The sequence below is a fragment of the Orcinus orca genome, chromosome 8 (genome assembly GCF_937001465.1).
Source record: "Orcinus orca chromosome 8, mOrcOrc1.1, whole genome shotgun sequence".
Classification (NCBI taxonomy): Eukaryota; Metazoa; Chordata; class Mammalia; order Artiodactyla; family Delphinidae; genus Orcinus; species Orcinus orca.
In genome coordinates this window covers 68,882,511-68,901,651 of record NC_064566.1, presented here as the reverse complement: position 1 = coordinate 68,901,651, position 19,141 = coordinate 68,882,511, and positions in this window count along the sequence as shown.

Below are 19,141 nucleotides of genomic sequence, written 5' to 3'. Positions count from 1 at the left end.
GTTAAAGGAAGGCTGTGAGAGAAAAAGAAATAAGATTTTGAGAGAGGAACAAGGAGTTTATAAAGCTTTAGTAGTAGTAGTACATGTTCTTGTCAAGCAACAGAAAGAACATAAAGACCAAAAAAAAAAAAAACAGACAAACAAAAAAATACAGAGTGGGGATAGGACTGGGTACATAATATACAGGTATAAATGCAATGAAATACCCTGTGGAATACTTGCTGGAGGAGAAAAATTAAATATGGCCACCTTATAAAATTAGTGTTTTTTTAATGTAAAATGTTTAGTGTTTGTTCTTAACAGATACGCACTTTCTCTCAAAATTTTGCATATACATTTATGGGGTTCACATTTCAAGGGGTCCACAGACCCCAGGGGAAGGAATTCTTAGAAAAGGTACATCAGTTTTTGAAGAACAGGTTTGGTTCAGAGTTCCCCTATGGAGACAGATTTGTTTGAAGGCTTAAATGGTATGAAAGTCTTTGATCTTCACTGTTAACCTGGTGCCATGAAGCACAGGACCACCTGTACGAGATAATAGAATGCTTCTCAAATGAAAGTTAATACATTCATCTTGCCAAGGAATTAGGGAGTAACTTCCCCATCCTCCATCCTGGATCTAGATACGGGCTACAGGACGAGGGCTGGACACCGACCACCCAGCCTGCACTGAGTGGAGAGGAAAGGTATGCTGGGCGTGGATCAAGGCTGAGCAGGTCTTCAGTAGAACAAGAAAGTGAACAAAAAATGGGCAGTGCAGAAGCAAGTGCCTTCAGATCATGGACCTACAGTGCCTTACATACTGCTGTAGCTCCAGTACCTAACAATACTCCACGAGGGCACAGACTAGGTGCTACAGACTCCCCTGCCGTAAATCTCCTCTCCTTCCCCAACCTCAGCTGTGCAAATATCAAGGGCCTCACTCACTCCCTGCCTCAGCCTCCAAATTACACCAAATTGCCAGTTGCACCACAAACACACAATACACCATCTGGTTTTCATCTCCATGACTTCATCATGTCTTCGTGCTGAAACTACTTCCTTCTACTCCCTCCCCCATTGTTTCCTGGCCAATCCTGGGTTATTGTTAAGATACAGTTTAGGCATGCCTTCTACTGGGAAGCCTTCCATCTATCATCTCCCCCAGCCAGAACGAGTTGTGTACTCCTTCCTTCACACTAGCAAATGACCTTGGGTTCATTAACCCACTTTCCACACTGTGGTAATTCATTTTCTGTGTCCATCTCTCTATTAAATTGGGAGTTCTACAAGCATACCGTGTGTGTGTGTGTGTGTGTATGGATACATATATTCATTTTTTGGTTCCCTCTCTGTCTGTCCTCCCCTAGAGAATATAAGTTCCATGAAGGAGGCAATTTTGTCATTTGTGTTCCCTACTGAATATCCAGTGCCTAGAAGAGTGTCAGTCACATTAGAGAAGCTCAAAAAATATTTGTGGGATGAATGAATGAAATGACAAAAATAACAAGGAAAAACCCATATTAGAGTTCTGGCACTTAATAAAATCTTCAGGTGCAGGGGCCAAGTCAAGTTTTTGTACTGGCCCCTCCAACGCTGTGTCTATTTATTGAATGACTGTGGCCGATGACACTCTTTTCCCACTTTGTATGTGAGCTCAGCCAGCTACAGAACTATAAAGCACTCAAGTCTGAGTCTCTTATAGAAAACCCTATGAAATAGTCAAGCCTTAAAAACATATTCAGGAGATTCTGGGAATGGATGTGAAGTCTATACGTAGGAAAAGATTGAAAGTCCTTCTTCGCAAGCCGTTATGTCTTCATGTTTTATACAAGCAGATTGTTCTGTAGGAAAAAAAATGAGGTTACACTTTCTGCCTATTGTACAAAAGATTACATCTGACTTAGAATGCAAGTGGACAATTTCTGCCTAAAAAAGTATCTGTCTAAAATATAATATCTAGTCCTGATATCTGAGGGTATTTTCCTGAACTTTTGATGCCTAATGGATCCTTGCTGCTAAGACTCATACATTCAGTTTCTTGGAATCTTCTCACGCAGGAGAGTATTCTCTGGCTGTTCCGAGAAGCTACCTCTTGTCAAAGTGCATCACAGTATATGCCAGAGAGGGACCCCAGTGCAAATCAAGAATCAGAAGCTATCACTGTTGGGAAAAGTGATTGCCAAGGTGATCATTTTGTAGAAATACCTAAAAATGGAAAGTGAAATTAAGAAGAATAGCAGAGAGGGCAGACAGCAGAAGGAAGAAGAACTACAATTCTTCAGGCTGTGGAAGGAAAACCACATTCACAGAAAGATACACAAAATGAAGAGGCAGAGGACTATGTACCAGATGAAGGAACAAGATAAAACCCAGAAAAGCAACTAAATGAAGTGCAGATAGGCAACCTTCCGGAAAAAGAATTCAGAATAATGATAGTGAAGATGATCCAGGACCTCAGAAAAAGAATGGAGGCAAAGGTAGAGAAGATGCAAGAAATGTTTAACAAAGACCTGGAAGAATTAAAGAAAAAACACCTAGAAGAATTAAAGAACAAACAAGCAGAGATGAACAATACAATAACTGAAATGGAAAATACACTAGAAGGAATCAATAGCAGAATAACTGAGGCAGAAGAACAGATAAGTGACCTGGAAGACAGAATGGTGGAGTTCACTGCCATGGAACAGAATAAAGAAAAAGAAATGAAGACAGCTTAAGAGAACTTTGGGACAAGATTAAACGTACCAACATTCACATTATAGGGGTCCCAGAAGGAGAAGAGAGAGAGAAAGGACCTGAGAAAATATTTGAAGAGATTATAGTCGAAAATTTCCCTAACATGGGAAAGGAAATAGCCACCAAAGTTCAGGTAGTGCAGAGAGTCCCAGGCAGGATAAACCCAAGGAGAAACATGCCAAGACACATAGCAATCAAATTGTTCATTGAAAAAACAAAAAACAAGACAAAACAAGCTAGGGTACAAATGCCTCAGAGAAAACAAAACAAAGAAACCGTGGGTATGTTTAAAAGCCACATCAAGATGCAGCAATACAATATAAACAAGTGCTTGACAGAGACAATGCAACCAGAGTAGATTAAGAATTTGTTTGTCGCTACCCCAAATAAGCTGTCAGCTTTCGATTTGATTGTGGACTTAGAGTTTTCAAGGTACTACTCATTAAATCTCTCCATTAATTCTGGGTCCATGTTTGACTTGAATATCCAGGTTTATCAGATGGAGCCATCAAACATTTACATCCCCAGTCACCTATAATTGTCATTTTAATCCTCTAATTTACCAGCAGTAAAAGAGGCAGGAAAGAAACATAATGCACGTAGAGTAGAACCTAATGTTTGAATTATTGAGCCCAAAGTGAAAAAGGTTAGCAATGAGATCATCCCTCTTCCACTGACATGAAATAATTAATCTTACCATTAATATTATGTTCCATTTTTATAATTTAAATACTTATCATGTCTCTTTCTAGTCAATTAAAATTAATGGTCCACGAGCACACTGAGTAAACCATTCGGTGGTTTGGGGATAACAAAAATTTGAGAAATGCTGGTGAGAGATTGTTGGTGGAAGGAATGGCTAAGGGAATTGGCTAGGTTACAGAAGACCTGACAGTAATGAAAGAGCGCCCCCAGGTGGTTTTTCCTGGTTGTGGACATGGAAAATTGGGAATCAGTGTTGAAAACGGGTGCAAATGTCGGCATTTGCCGTTGGTGACGACAATGAATATGGGGATAACTGAATCTTTTGAGACTTAAAATATAAGTGATGGAAATGATCACATTTTTGTAAAATAAATTGCATCATTAGTCACCATTTTTCAATAAAAATTGAGACACTGACAGAATGACAATAGATCAGAAACACTTTAAATCTGCCAAACAATGCAAACAATTTTTCCTCTGACAAGAAGATTCACTTGCCAAAATTTCAAAATGCAATATTGCTTTTTGTACGGTATTCGGGGCATCTTCTCTCAACGATTACCGTGAAAAAGCTCATTGAGCTTTGGGAAAAAAGAAACAGGTGAAAGAACAAATATTTTTGGTATCCACATATTTTGTTAGTCTTAGGTCTAGAAATATTGTCACAGCAAGAAAGAGAGAAACTCCCTAGATACTAAACCTCATAATATTATCACCCTTCAGTTCAACCTCATTTTCAAAATTGATTAACTTGATGAAATTGCATCATGATGGGTATAGCTGGTAGGAAAAAATTGTTCTAATGGTATGTTAGTCAGGACAAGTAATATAGCTGCTCTAAATCACCCCTGTAGTCTTAGGCAGAGGGAAAATGTGCTCCTAGGAGCTGTAAACATTATAAAATTACTACTTCTTAAAAAAAAATTACTACTTCTTGCTCATTATAAAATTTTACTTCTTGCTCATGTCACAATGTGCTGTACGTTGGACCCGCCTCTCCCATGTGGGGATACAGTGATAATAAGTTCTTTGCATCTTGTGTCACTGCCACATTAAACTCATGGCCTCCAAGGTCACCAAGGAAGAGAAAGAGAAAGCATGGACAACTTTTAGTGGAGCTTTGTGGCCAGACCTAGAAGAGGGGTACATCACTTCTACCCACGTCCCATTGCCTAGAACCTCATCACATGGCCTGTGTTAATAATTCCAAGAGGGACTAAGAGAGTCTTTCTGTTTGCCCAGGAAGAGGGAATGGGGTTGGCAATCATGTAGTAAGTCTCAGCTAGAGATGGTAATAAAAATACTATTTTACACCAAAAAACAATTATACTATTAGGATCCAAAAATCATGTAAATTTTAAAAATATAGCACAATAATTTAAAGAAATTTTGAGCTTAAGGGTTTCGATGGAGTTAAACTATGGACCCCTGAGAAAACACATTCGCACACTGATGTTTGAAGAGATATCTCGGTAACGAAGTTTGAGAAGTTGCTAGCAATGTCCTCAGACCGAGCAAGCCACATGTTTTCATCTTGGTGATTAATCAACATCAGAGAGTCAGGATCAGGTACATGATCTGTACACTTAGCACAAAGCTTCCTCTCACACATTCCCTCCCATCATTCCATTAATGGACATAACCGACTCATGAAAGATGGAAACAGCTGAGGTGCTGATCTTATTAGCGCTGTGATCTGAACAAGGAGACCTCAACATGGGAACCTAAAAGGAGGAGGTGATTGAAGATTAATTGCTGTTGTAAAAGGGGTGGAGGAATCCAGTCTGTTCAGACTTTTAACAATTTAAAAAAAGGAGAGGAGAAATTTCACAGTGGAGAGGAATATGGAATGATGTTTCACACATGCTTCACTCCTGAAATTTGTATGTAATTTTTCTCTTCAAAATAATGGTTAGAACTGCACAAGAATCAAACAAGGAATGCAGCCACTGAACCAAATTTAAAAGTCCCTTCTGAACACTGCAAGGTGTCAATAAACATTTGATGAATTAAGGAACAGAGGTAAAGAATTGGATTGCAGTACTGACAGCTCCTGAGTATAGCACCCGGTCATTTTTCATTAAAAAGGTAAAGTCAATCATTAAACTTGCTGTTTTGAGAATTAATTGCCTGGAATTTCAATAGCATTAAACATGTAATCATTACATGACTTCAAGTAGTTACTGTAAGTTTCATGTTGTTAAGTAAAAAGCATAATTTAATACAGTTAGAATAAATACATCTGGAGATAACAGGTAAACATGAAAGTAACCAAACCTTTACAATGAGTGTAGACCCTACCAAATCACAGATTAACCCTATGTGGTTTGCAAATATTTTCTCCCAGAGTGTAGGTTGCCTTTTCATCCTTTTCACAGGGTATTTTGTAAAGCAAAGATTTTAATTTTGATAAAGCTCAATTTATAAAGTTTTCATTTTATAGCTCATGCTTTTGGTTTCAAGTCTAAGAACTCTTCGCCTAGACCTAGATCCTAAGGATTTTCTCTTACTTTCAAAACAAGTTTTACATTTTTGCCTTTTACATTTAAGTCCATGATCCATTTTGAGTGAATTTTTGTTTAAGGTATGACGCTTAGGTCAAGATTCATTTTCCCCTGTCGATGTCCAATTGCTCCAGCACCATGCAATAAAAAGGCTATCGTTCCTCCATTGAATTGTTTTTACACCTTTGTTAAAAATCATTTGAGGTTATTTGTGGGTCTATTTCTGGGTTTTTTATTCTGTTCCACTAATCTATGAATTTATTCCTCCACCAATATCACACTGTCCTGGTTATTGTAGCTATAGAATAAGTCTTGACGTTTGGTAGACTTTATTCTTCATTTTCAAAATTGTTTTAGCTCTTCTAGTTCCTTTGCTTTTCCACATAAATTTTAGGATAATCTTGCCTGTATCCACTAAAAACCTTTTAGTAGGTTTTTTTTTTTAGCATAGTTATTTGCTTACAACTTTAAAAACAACAAATGTGAGAAGTCATTGTGTAATCATTTTATGTTCACATCAATAGTGTTCCCTTCTTTCTGGAGGATTCCAGTTTCAGCCTGAGGTCTTCAAGCCTGGTAGTTGTCCGTCTATGTGGGAGCACAGAATGGCTCCCATCAGAAAGAGATGGAGGTCCTCATGCTCCCTTTCCACCAGCTTCTCACCCCCAAGAATCTGCCTCACTTGGCATCCTGAGTATAATGCTGTCTAACCCCTTGGTTTGGCATCTTGCTCCTTACTTCTAACCTGCTGCTTTGTGTCTCTATTAGACTCCATTAATGGAAGTCCAATGCAGAGAATAAAATAACCTAGGAATTATTTCAGCTATTTCTGATAGTCACTTTGCCAGTGGTAGCTGAGAGTTGCCACCCAAGCACTTCATCTAAAGATTTTTCACAATAGGGGTCAGCAAGGCTTAGGGGCACTTGACTTCATAAATGGCACTTAGACCATTTATGTAAGAGACTTGAGCATCCCCAGATTTTGGTATTGGGGTTGGGGGAGACCTGGAACAAATCCCCCATGGATAAGGAGGGACAACTCTATATATCATATTTTATCACTTCTTTGTGGAGGACAATGACACTGAACAGTTAAGGGATCAAATTAATTATCATCCTCTGACATTATTCAGCTTTAATGGTAATAGCTCTTGGCATTTTTCAAAAGTCAGACAATGAAGTAGTAACTTCTTTAGGTGATTATACGAATGCTGCCAGGCAGTTTTACTCTCCTTAAAAATGTAAGGAGACAAAAAAAAGGAGACAAGCTCAAATTAGAGCAGGTCAGATGTGAAAAAGAAGTTCCCAAAAGTGTGATAGGCATGGAAATGTTTTATTGAAAGATGGAGTACGTTATCTTGAGATGTCTGCAAAAGATTTAAAGATTTCAGCTTGGAGCAAGAGGAATTGATTAAATTAATTCAGAAAGTCTTTACAGTCTTTAAAGTCTTTTCATTATTAAGGAAATTCTGAACCAAAATTCAGATCCTTGAAAACATGTCTAAAACCTCTTTGGTTATAATAAGGCAAGACCAAACAATCCCAAATCTCTCTGAATTTAAGGATTATTCAGACAATTAAGATTTTGGTATGAATTTAGTAAATTAATTTGGATTAATGTTACAATTAAGATTTTATTACCAATTAGGACCTCTAAAGAAGAGTTGGCTTTGCAATGAGAATTGCAATGTTACTTCAATATGGCTGAAATATTTTGGACACACACACTCATATACCATACATAAGTGTGTTGCAGATGAATGTGTGCATACTCCTATGTCATTAAAATTCTTCTAAAGTATTTATATAATTAAATGAAAACTTCTAAAAAATATATTTTTTATTTCAGTTACATGTTTAGAGATATAAAAGCAAAACATCTGACACCCAAATGTTGCAAATTAAAAAAAAATTGAAAACTGTGCTATAAACAACACATTATAACTGCTGAAATCCCAACACTATGGATTTAACTGAATTCAGTTTCATGAACATTGAGGGAGCATCTTCTAAGTATTGATGTCTATGTTGAGTACAAGATTTTCATCTCATGATGGTGGACTCAGCACATATTGGGCTGTCCTCTGTCATCAGACCCCTCTGAAATAACAGCGAAGAGATACAAAGGGAATAAAGGCATTATAGCAAAGAGAATCGCAGGAGAGTTGTCAACAAATGAAAGAGACTTGAACTCCAGGACCTTGATTCAGACGTGTAAGCTCCTCCATCCATTAAACCAGGGGTCCCCAATCCCCGGGCGGAGGACCTGTTAGGAACTGGGCTGCACAGCAAGAGGTGAGTGGTGGGCAAGTGAGCGAAGCTTCATCTCCCGCTCCCCATTGCTCCTCGTCACTGGCATTATTGACTGAACCATCCCCCCCCAACCCCGTCCGTGGAAAAATTGTCTTCCACGAAACAAGTCCCTGGTGCCAAAAAGGTTGGGGACCGCTGCATTAAACCAATGAATTCTCTGTTGCTGACTCTGGGCTCTTTCTTCCGTCTTGAAGCTGCGCAAGGACAGGCCTTGTAGGCCTACAGGGTGTAGGGGGGAAATGAACAAGGCGGGTGATGTGGTGCTAGTTGGCACTCTTGATCCCTCGTTTCTTGCCCCCATCAAGGAAGCCCAGACGGAGCAGAACTTATACCCTCACTCCAGGGCAATGAGACTGTGAGTAAATGCTCCCGTTTCACCAGGATGTATCAATGGGGTCAAACTGGGAGCTGAACTTCCACTCTCACCTAGACCAGTACCCTACACCTAAATTGAGTGACTGCCTGCAAAAATGAAGAGAAATAGGATCCAGGACTGATCTTGGGTGGCCTTGGCCTGCAGCAGCTTGAAGCAAGATTTCAGTTCTGCAACCAGAGATTGAAATCAGGCCAAGGCAATGAGTGCTGAATCCTAGCCACTAGACCAGTGGCCAGTGACAAGGCTCTGGCCTGTTGGCTTTGTAGAAATGAATTCCCACAAAGAGACAAGTAAAGTGAAAGTAGTGAAACAAGTAAAGTGTTTATTAGGAGGAAAAAGGCTACGTGTGGATAGACACATGGGCGGGCCCAGAGAGAGTCATGCCGTTGTGGTAGTTTGAATCACTTCTATGGGACATTTCTTCCAGGTTTCCTTTGGCCAATCATCTTGCTTTGCCTGGTTCTGAGTCCGTATTTGGTTTAGCTCAGGGTCCTCCCGTGTGTGCATGCGCATCTCTTAGCCAAGAAGTATTCTAGCAAGGAAGTCTATGGGTAGGTTGACATGACTAACTGTGGGGTGGTGCCCCCTCCCTTTTGACCTCCGAGGGGCCTTTCTGCACACGTGTAGTCGGGAAGGCCTCCTTGACCTCAAGAATGAGGAATATGTGATCTCGTATCCGGTCAGGGCACAGCTCCTTGCTCCTGCTATTATCTTCATCTTGGAGAATTTGCGCACAGGGGACAAACTCCAGCTGCTCAGCCTGGGGCCCGTCTATCTCCTGCCTCTGGATCTCACAACATAATATCCAAACTGTGGGGTACAACCAAAAAAATGACTTATAACAAGAATCATCTCAACGTGAATGAGAAAACACAATCCATGGACGCTGCAATGACAGAGATGTTGGCATTAGCTAGCGAGGATTTTAGAGTAGCCACCATAAAATGAGCAGTTAAGACCATGTTTGAAATAAAAGATAAAATAGAAAGTCTCAGCAAATAAATGATATATATGAGGAGAACAAAGTAGAAGTTTTAGAATGGAAAAAATACAATATTGGACATTTTAAAAAGTCCTCCATAAACTGACATAAAAAATGAGTCCTCACTGGGTGGACTCAATAACAGAAAGAATGTGACAGAGGAAAGAATCAATAAACATAAAGATATGAAAGCAGAAATGACCCAATCTGAACAACAGAGAGAAAATGGGTAGAAAATAAATGAACAGAATCCCAGGGACCTGTGAAACTATAACAATAGATCTAACATTTGTATAATCAGAGACGCAGAAGGAGCAGAGGAAGAGTGGGGCTCAGAGTATTTGAAGGAGATAATAATAATTTAGACCTTTTTGAGCAAGAGATTCCTCTTTTATTTTATTTAAAAATTTTTATTTTATATTGGAGTATAGTTGATTTATAATGATGTGTTAGTTTCAGGTGTACAGCAAAGTGATTCAGTTATACACATGCATATGTCTATTCTTTTTCAGATTCCTTTCTTGCATAGGTTATTATAGATTACTGAGTAGAGTTAAAACAGCAAAAATTTTCAGAGGCCTCCCCATGGTAGTTTCCATACTTTTTATATGCATCCATAGGAAAAATACAAATAGCAAAAAACTACAATGAATTTAGTGGTGCTTTTAAGTAAACCTGTATTGTGTTATCACAATTACCTTGGACATTAGCAAGCATGCGTGTATGTGTGAAATATTTCCTCAGCCATCCAAACAAGACTTGTTGTACACCATCGTTTGCAGATCCCATGACATAACTCTGACTTCTAAGGATGGTCACTGGTTCATCCACTTGTTCATTCATTCAACAAATACTTACTGTTCCCTTAGTCTGGCCCACATACTGGGAAGTGTAGTGTTACAGAGAGATTTCTGCACTGGACACTGCTGTTTCGCAGCTGACCCATCACTTTCTGCTGCTGTAGGAAATGTCTCCTCTTGGCACTGGCCAGCATCAGCTTATCAGTGTGTAGCTTGTAAATCTGATGAGGACCTAGTTGGTCTTTTTCGGTTTTGTTTTCTGAAGTTCTAAAAATCTTCTTTGTGTTAGAAAGTCATTTTGGTATTTGCTATTTAATGTTCTGTAAACAATCTTTCCTTGTAGTTGGGTTTTGGTTTTGGTTTTGGTTGTCACAGTGTCCTGTACTTATTCAACTCTTCACCAAAAGCCCAGTCTCATTCTGGTTGGATCTTTCTGTTACGGAACTACCTTCTAGTTCCCCATGACAATTGCTGCCTGCTTTGTCTGTTACCATCACTGTTGCAACCACTGTCAATAGGTTTGGTCAAGACCATGTGAATTACTGTCAAATGAATTAGAAATTTGGGTGAAGGGAACTTGTTTCTACTTGGATTGAATTTTAGGCCCAGCAAATATTTTGTGACCATCTTGCTGTGTTGACCAAAATGGCAAAAGGTCACATTTCTATTCCTCATCTTACTAATTACTGAAATAACAATTCAGTACAATTACTAATTAACTAAAAGTTTGTGAAAATTAAATGTGATGTCAAAGGATAATTTTCAAAAATTGGTAAGAAATCATGACTTTCAGATATAAAACGAACAAAGATTTTATTCAACTTATTATATGCATGAATTATAATGCAGTAAAGAAATGTTGAAATAAATTTACAAAAACTATTCTATGCATAGGGCAATAGTCAATTTTATCCCAGCAGGGCACATCTAATTTACATTTCCATAGACAAAAATGTTTGCATTGCTGTCAGTTTGCAACAAATTAACTTCTATCTCCACAGAGTTGTAAAATAGCCTAGTCAAAGTCACCTGGTGATGGAATTAAATATATAATTCCCAGGGCCTTCAGCCTTTTATTGAAAGGATATCCAGTAACCTCTCGCCCATTTCAAAGTCTTAAATTTTTCTCTATAGTGATAAAAGCTATAGTTTTCCTTAGCACAGTTATGGAAGGCAGAATAAAAAACATATTTGCTAAAACTACAGAGGAAGAAATTGCATCTCTTTTATGTCTTGTGCTTAGTTTTTTTTAACAGATAAAGAGAACAAAGCAAGCATAAATATTAATAATTATGGTGAAGACATTGTAAAGACTAACTTCACTTTAGTTATCCAAAATACAAATAAAAAATGCAGTAACTCTTAACTAAATGCAAAATAGAAACTCATGGTAAATGTGTGTTTTGCTTATGCACAAAGGGCATACACCCTATCAAATGAAAATAGAGATTTGTGTTTTTTTAAGATGTGGAATTATTCCAATCAATTCTTTTCCTTTTAATGAAAAAACATGCACCCCCATGTTAGTAAGTCAGCTGGGAACATGGGCTCTTCTTGCTTAATGTAAATAGCCTAAATGTGACATTCAAAGTGATCTCAGGTGGCCTCAGCCTGCAGTGGCTTGAAGCAGGATTTCGGTTTCCAGCTAGAGATTGAAGTCAGGCCGCGGCAGTGAGAGTGCTGAATCTTAGCCACTGGATCACCAGGGACCAGTGGCAGTGACAAGGCCCTGGCCTGTCAGCTGTGTAGAAATGAACTTCCACATAGAGATGGAAAGTAGTGAAACAGATAAAGTGTATATTAGGAGGAAAAAGGGTACTTGTAGATAGATCCACGGGCGGGCTCAGAGAGAGAGCTGTGCCCTCGTGGTTGTTTGAATCACTTCTATGAGACATTTCTTCTGGGTTTCCGTCGGCCCATCATCTTGCTTTGCCTGGTTCTGAGTCCGTATTTGGTTTATCTCAGGGTCCTCCCATGTGTGCGTGCACATTTCTTAGCCAAGATGGATACTAGCGAAGAGGTCTATGGGTAGGTTGACATCACTTACTGTGGGGTGGTGTCCCCTCCCTTTTTGACCACCAAGGAGCCTTTCTGCACATGTGTAGTTGGGAAGGTCTCCTTGACTTCGAGAATGTGGAATATGTGGTCTTTTATCTCTTATGTGGGCAGGGCCAAGCCTCTTCTCTTGCTCCCGCTATCTTAGAGTATCTGTCTACAGGGGACAAACTTCGGCTGTTCAGAATGGGGCCCATCTATTTCCTGCCTCAAAAGGAGTCTAAGAAGCAATTTCCTTAAACTATGGGCATTTGGTTGACTTATTTGATTTAAGATTAATTTATTCTTTTGTCTACAAGTTCAGTGTATTTTAATTTTCAAACAGTAGTTTGTTCAGCAAGCATTGATTATATATCTTTACTAAGTGCCTAAAGCCATACGAACTAGCTTTGTCTTCTATCATTCAATACTATAAAAAATGTTATTATTAAATCAAATTGTAATCAACCATAAGTGGAAGGCTAAGATCAAAGCAAAATTTTTGAACTCAACTGGTAGGAAAGCTAAGTGGGTAAGACAGCACTGGAAAATGCTCACTTCTTTGACTTGGATTTCCAAAAGACATTAAGAGCTAAGCAGTATGTTTCTCCTGCAGCTCCCCCCCACAACCCCATAGAAATTCACAGACCTCACAGAATTCTTTGTAGAGTTCAGACAAAAAGGATGCTCATTCACTTTTCCACAATTGTACCAAAACAGAATTCCACACCTTGTCATCTTAATTTCCACTACCGGAATCCCACCCCATCTCCTCCTTCCATACTAGACTGAGTTCTTTCTAGGGCAAGATTTGTGTCTTGTACTTAGGTAGGCACCATACGCATGTTCTTAGCACCTAGAGTGCCTAGCATATAGTAGGCATTTTTTTTGAGTAAAAAGTTTGTTAACAGGTTAAAAGAAAGAAGAAAGAACAAGTTGATAAAAAATGAACAATTAGACATTTTTCTGAGTTATCAAACATCCTCTATAAAAATTCAAACTTCTCCTAAAGGATTACGGGATCACCAATAAATGACACCTAGCTGATTACTTTCTGATACCCAGCTCTAAACAAAAAGGTGTTGGAAGTTCTGATGAAAGAGCCTGGGGAAGGATGGAGATGTTGTTTCTGAGCTTGGGGCAGGAAGGAAAAGACAGTGCCAGGAATTGGGAGAGACAGTGAGAGATGGGAGAGGTTTGAGAAATAATCTCCTTTCCTTCATAGCTCTGCCCCTTACCTACTTGCCTGGGAACTGCTAGGGAACCATTTCTTTTTATAGAGACCTGTGCACAGCAGTAATAAAAGTTGATTGGGTTGATGAATGCTCACCATCACACACCAACCCCATCATCCCACCTTGGAGGGCCAAGGAGGCCAGTGCAAAAACTAGGGTTCTTATAGCCTGGGTGAGGAATGGATTCTCCGGGCCCTTCTTCTTCCTATGATTTCTGTTTCCTGGGTAAGGGAATGTCATCCTCTGGGAAGAGCAGGGATCAGCCCTGCAGGAAAGGGCCCCTTTTTCTGTGAGGAGAACTGAGCTAGATTGCCAACTTGCATCTCACAGGCAGCCTTGCTTCTAACATCACTGCAGGCACGGTGACACCACATGGGAACTCCCTCAAGTTCCCTCTCCTCCTTTCCTAACACCTCTCACAGCAGCACCACCTGCATTTCTTTCTCTTTTGGGTGGGCAGGTAGACTTATAGACATGAAAAATGCTGAATCTCACAAACAAGATGTCCTCTAGTAGGTGGATAAATAGACTGGTACATCCAAACAATGGAATATTATTCAGTGCTAGAAAGAAATGAGCTCTCAGGCCATGAAAAGACATAGAGGAATTTTAAATGCATATTACTAAGTGAAAGAAACCAATCTGTAAAGGCTACGTACTGTCTGATTCCAACTGTATGACATTCTGTAAAAGGCAAAACTATGGAGCAGATATCCTAGTTAATGTTTTTAGCGCTGTAAGCAGTTTGGGGCAGGAAAGAGCTCTTTGCAAGAAAGAGCTCTCTACAGGAGGCTCCTTTTGTTTTGTCACTAAACTTAAACCAGACACCCCCATGCTCTATTAGAAAGTTTTCTAATGATTACTGCTGAAGGATGTCTTGCAATCATAAGAACCACGAGGGCCGGTCCAGTGGTAAAATTGGTTTGGAAAGGGGAGAAGACTGTGGGGACCTCACTAGGGCCCAGGTGGGTGCCCCAGGCATTTCTAGCTGATAATGTTACTATCCATGGGCTGAGACCAGCACAAAGCATTCGGGGCACCATGCACACACACTAACAATGTTGGAATGGCCACTTCTCATTACGCACTAGAATACTGGCTAGAACATTCACCTGTCTTGAGTGGCACATAATAGAAAATGCAATCCAAACTGGGATAAATGAGAAAGAAGATTTGTTGGTCTGTGTGCCTGGAAAGTCCAGCAGAAGAGTAGGCATTAGCCTTTCTGATCCAGCAGCTTAACAATGTCATTGCCAAGGGTGCAGTTTGCTCGCACATCTTTCGCTCTGCCACCCAGAATGTTAGTTCCATTTACAAGCACATCCCAGTAAGTTGGAAGCTGCCTGACTTCCAAATGAAGACTTGCAGGAGAAAAGGTACATCTTCTGCCCCAGCATTCCAGGTGGAATCCTGATCGGACTAGATTAGATCATGTGCCAAGTCTCAAGAAGATGACCATGGAGAAGACAGTCTCATGGTCACAAGTGCTGCTCAGCGCTCAGTATCAGGGCTCACTGCAGGCTGGAAGGGAAGCTACTCTCCCCAAGTACAGGGTCTGCAAGGGGCAGAGATGGAAACCTGAGTACTGTAAGCAAGAGGGGAGGGGTGACCAGTGCTGAGTAGACCCCCATAAATGTCCACTAAGTCGCCTGAGGACACTGTATGGGAACCGTGAGTTCAAGTGCGATCAATCACTGGGAGTGATTGAATGAAACCAGGAGTAGAAATAGAATAATGCTGGCTGTGAATTTTGTGAGCATTTCTTTTTAAAAAAATTTTTAATTGAAATATAGTTTCAGGGGTACAGCAAAGTGATCCAGTTATATATATATAACTGAATATGTGTGTATATATATAAATTTTCAGATTCTTTTCCATTATAGGTTATTACAAGATATTGTGTATAGTTCCCTGGGCTATACAGTAGGTCCTTGTCGGTCTTGTTGGTTGTCTACTTTACATATAGTAATGTGTATATTTTAATCCCAAACTTCTAATTTATCCCTCCCCACCCTTTCCCCTTTTGTAACCATAAGTTTGTTTTCTATGTCTGCGAGTCTATTTCTGTTCTGTAAATAAGTTCATTTGTATGATTTTTTTTTAGATTCCACATATAAGTGACATTATATTTTATTTGTCTTTCTCCATCTGACTTATTTCACTTAATATGAAAAATTTTAGGTACATCCATGTTGCTGCAAATGGCATTATTTCATTCTTTTTTATGGTGGAGTAGTATTCTATTTTATATATATATATATATATACTACATCTTCTTTACCCATTCCTCTGTTGATGGACGTTTAGTCTGCTTCCATGTCTTGGCTATTGTAAATAGTGTTGCTATTGGAGTGCATGTATCTTTTTGAATCATAATTTCTACAATATATGCTCAGGAGTGTGATCACTGGGTCAGGAAAAAGGTATTCCATGCAAATAGAAGTCAAAAGAAAGCTGGAGTGAGCATTTCTTTCTAGAGTTAAGGGCAGTCACTAAGTGTGAAGGCCTGTTTGTGTTCAGTTAGAGCAAGAAATCCTTATTTGGGGAGTTAGATCTGAAATGGTGCCCAGGCTGAGTATGAGCTCTTCCTTTGGCCGAGTAGGTTTCTCCTGGGCTTTAAGGAACTTGGCTGAGAGCGAGGACGAACAAAATCACTGGGCTTCCTGGAGGTCAGCACAGCCTGGGATGCTGTCTGTGTGGGCTGATGGGCATTCTCAGCACACGGAGAAAATAACAACTTGAGTTTCTGCTTCTTTGTAGCAAGGAAGCTCATAGGAGATCTCAGAAGTCAAAAAAAAAAAAAAAAGAGCTTAAGCCAAGTGTCTGGCAATACTCTGACCTGGGAAAGGAAGCCCAGACCATGGGGAAAGTGTCGCTTACAGAGGCTTCACCTCTATTGGCCTGGCACACACCTCTCTGCTTTGGGCCACTTTGTGCCCTGAGAAGGATTTGACATATCATGAGTCCTGGCTTTCTTCATTGCCCTTCAACAATATTTAAGGAGGAGCTGGAGAGTAGGGATGGTAATGAACACGATGGAAAGGAGAGGAAAGAATGGCTGGAGAGCGTGGGGCATGTGCATATGTGTGTATGAGATGTGACTGGACCAGCAGAGGTGGATTGGTCCTTGGGGGCTACCTCTAGACACAACCCAGAAAGTTCCCCGACTCTGTGTGTCCTCTTAGTTTTCTTCTGTCTGTCTGAAGAATCTGGTTTGTAGGTCTGAGTCGCCTGGACATTAAATTGCTAGAAGGGTGAGCAGGAAGGGAGCAGATAGAGCAAACCACACAGTACCCACGTGGCATCCACATGGACACAGTGCCGCTGCACAAAGCCAGGGAGGGGCCTGCCTTTCAGACCCAGCCAGAAAGATGAACCATGCTGCTACCAGCCATGAACTCCCACCAATACACGGAGGAGGTTCAGTCAGGACTCAGGTGACAAAGAACAGAAACTCTCTCAAGTTAGTGCAGATAACGGGGAACTTTCTGGACCCCAGGGTAGCATGTACGACCGTGCCTAATGCGGTCTGGGAGGTTGCTGGGCAGCTGCCCTCTCCACCTCATTTTTCTTGACCACATAGCCCTTAACTTGGGTTCTTTCCACGCTTCTGCTCTGGTCTCCTCTCAGCAAACAGCTTTCTCTACCTTCCCATAAGTTCAACTTGCATGTGGATTGTTGTACCATGGTGCTGACTGATCCCAGCTTGACAAGACTTTATAGCTCCAATACTCAGAACCTGTGACCACCCTTCCTGTGCCAGTTAGTTAGTTAGTGAGAGCCAGCAACTCTGTGGTCAGGGTGGAGTCCCTTGGCATAAATGTGGCCACTTAGGCTCCTTCCCTCAGTATGGGCTGTGGGGATGAGGTGGTCATGCATACTGGGGGCATGTTTATATTAAAAACTAATTTCTTATTTACCAGAAATTCAAATTGAACTGGGTGACCTGTATTTTTATTTGCTAAATCTGGCAACCCTATAGGGGGCACTCTGAGGGAGTCTACCATAAGGGCCAAGGAAGCGATAATCTTTCAAGAGCACCTTTTTGTCTTTCAGTCAAAATATCAGCCTTGCTGTTTGTAACAAGTTTGAATCACGTAATTTTCTGAATGAAAGTTATGAAATGGGAATAATTATCTTATTAAATAAAAATAATTAGATAAGATAATTATTTACATTGTTCTGAAATAAAATATGAAATAGAATAAAAAATAAAGCTAATGTGAGTGGGTGGCAGATTTGATCCTATGTGTTCCAGGGGCCGGACTGAAGAATCACCAGGTAAAGTAAGTTAGGCTTCTAACAAACTGTGGAGACTCAGCAATTTTTGGTTCCATTGCAGCTTTCACCTTTCCCCTGCTTTAATCCACTCTTTTATAATGAACAATTCTCACGACTGTCCCATGAACATCCAGAGTTTCTTCTGGGGGCTTCTAATCAGTAACTTGAGAAATACTAATTAGTTGTAAAATACATTTAATAATAAATGTATCTATGGAATGATGGCAACCCTGTTTATTTTTTTAGTATGTGTAAGAATGACAAAGAAAATGCAAGAATTGTTAAGGTAATGGGATGGTGAGGGGTTTCTTTTCTTTACAATTTCATTTACAGTCGAGGTGCTGAGGTAAGGAATACAACTTTATTTGGAAAGCCGGCAGACCGAGAAGATGGCAGACTAGGGTCCTCCAAAAGCCATCTTATTGGGTCTGGATGCCAATTTCTTTTATAGAACAGAGAGAGGGAGGAGGTGAGGAAGTAAAGTAAAAAGGCCATTTATCTTGCAAAACATCTCCTTGCATGGCCTGCACAGGGGAGGGGATGTGTTAATTTCTTCTTTTCTGCAGCCATTCACACACAGGTAGGCACAGTCAGATTGTCACCCTGTGAGCTGAACAAAGGCACTTTGGTTTAACATTCAGGCAGAGGGGCAAGGTTCTCTGAGGCAGGCCATTATGTCTGATTATAACAAAAGCAATGAAAAGCAAAGGTTAAAGTCAAAGAAACAGATCCAACATGCAGTCAAAATTGGCTCTTCCCTGTTACAACTGGATTAAAATGATAAACGACCACTCTACCCAGTGGAGGAGTAAATTCTTTCTAGAGGAAGGTTACCTCTTCTGGAGCTTAAACATGGTTTTGTACACGATGCCTGGCAATAAATAAACATTATTAGGCATGCCAAAGACAGGACACTATGACTAAAACCATGAGAAAAATAGTTATAGAAGACCCACAGGTGATCCAAAGATTAGAGTTAGCTGACAAGGATTTAAAAAGAAACATGATTAATATATTTTTTAAATAGAGGAGGAAATAGGTAAAATAGATGCAAAGATGTAAACTTTCATTTGAGTTTGGAATATAAAATAATTAAATTAATTCTAGAACTGAAAAAATATTATAAAAGAACTAAATAAAAATTTGAACTTTAAAATACAATAACAAAATTTAATAATTCAGGGGTTGTGTTT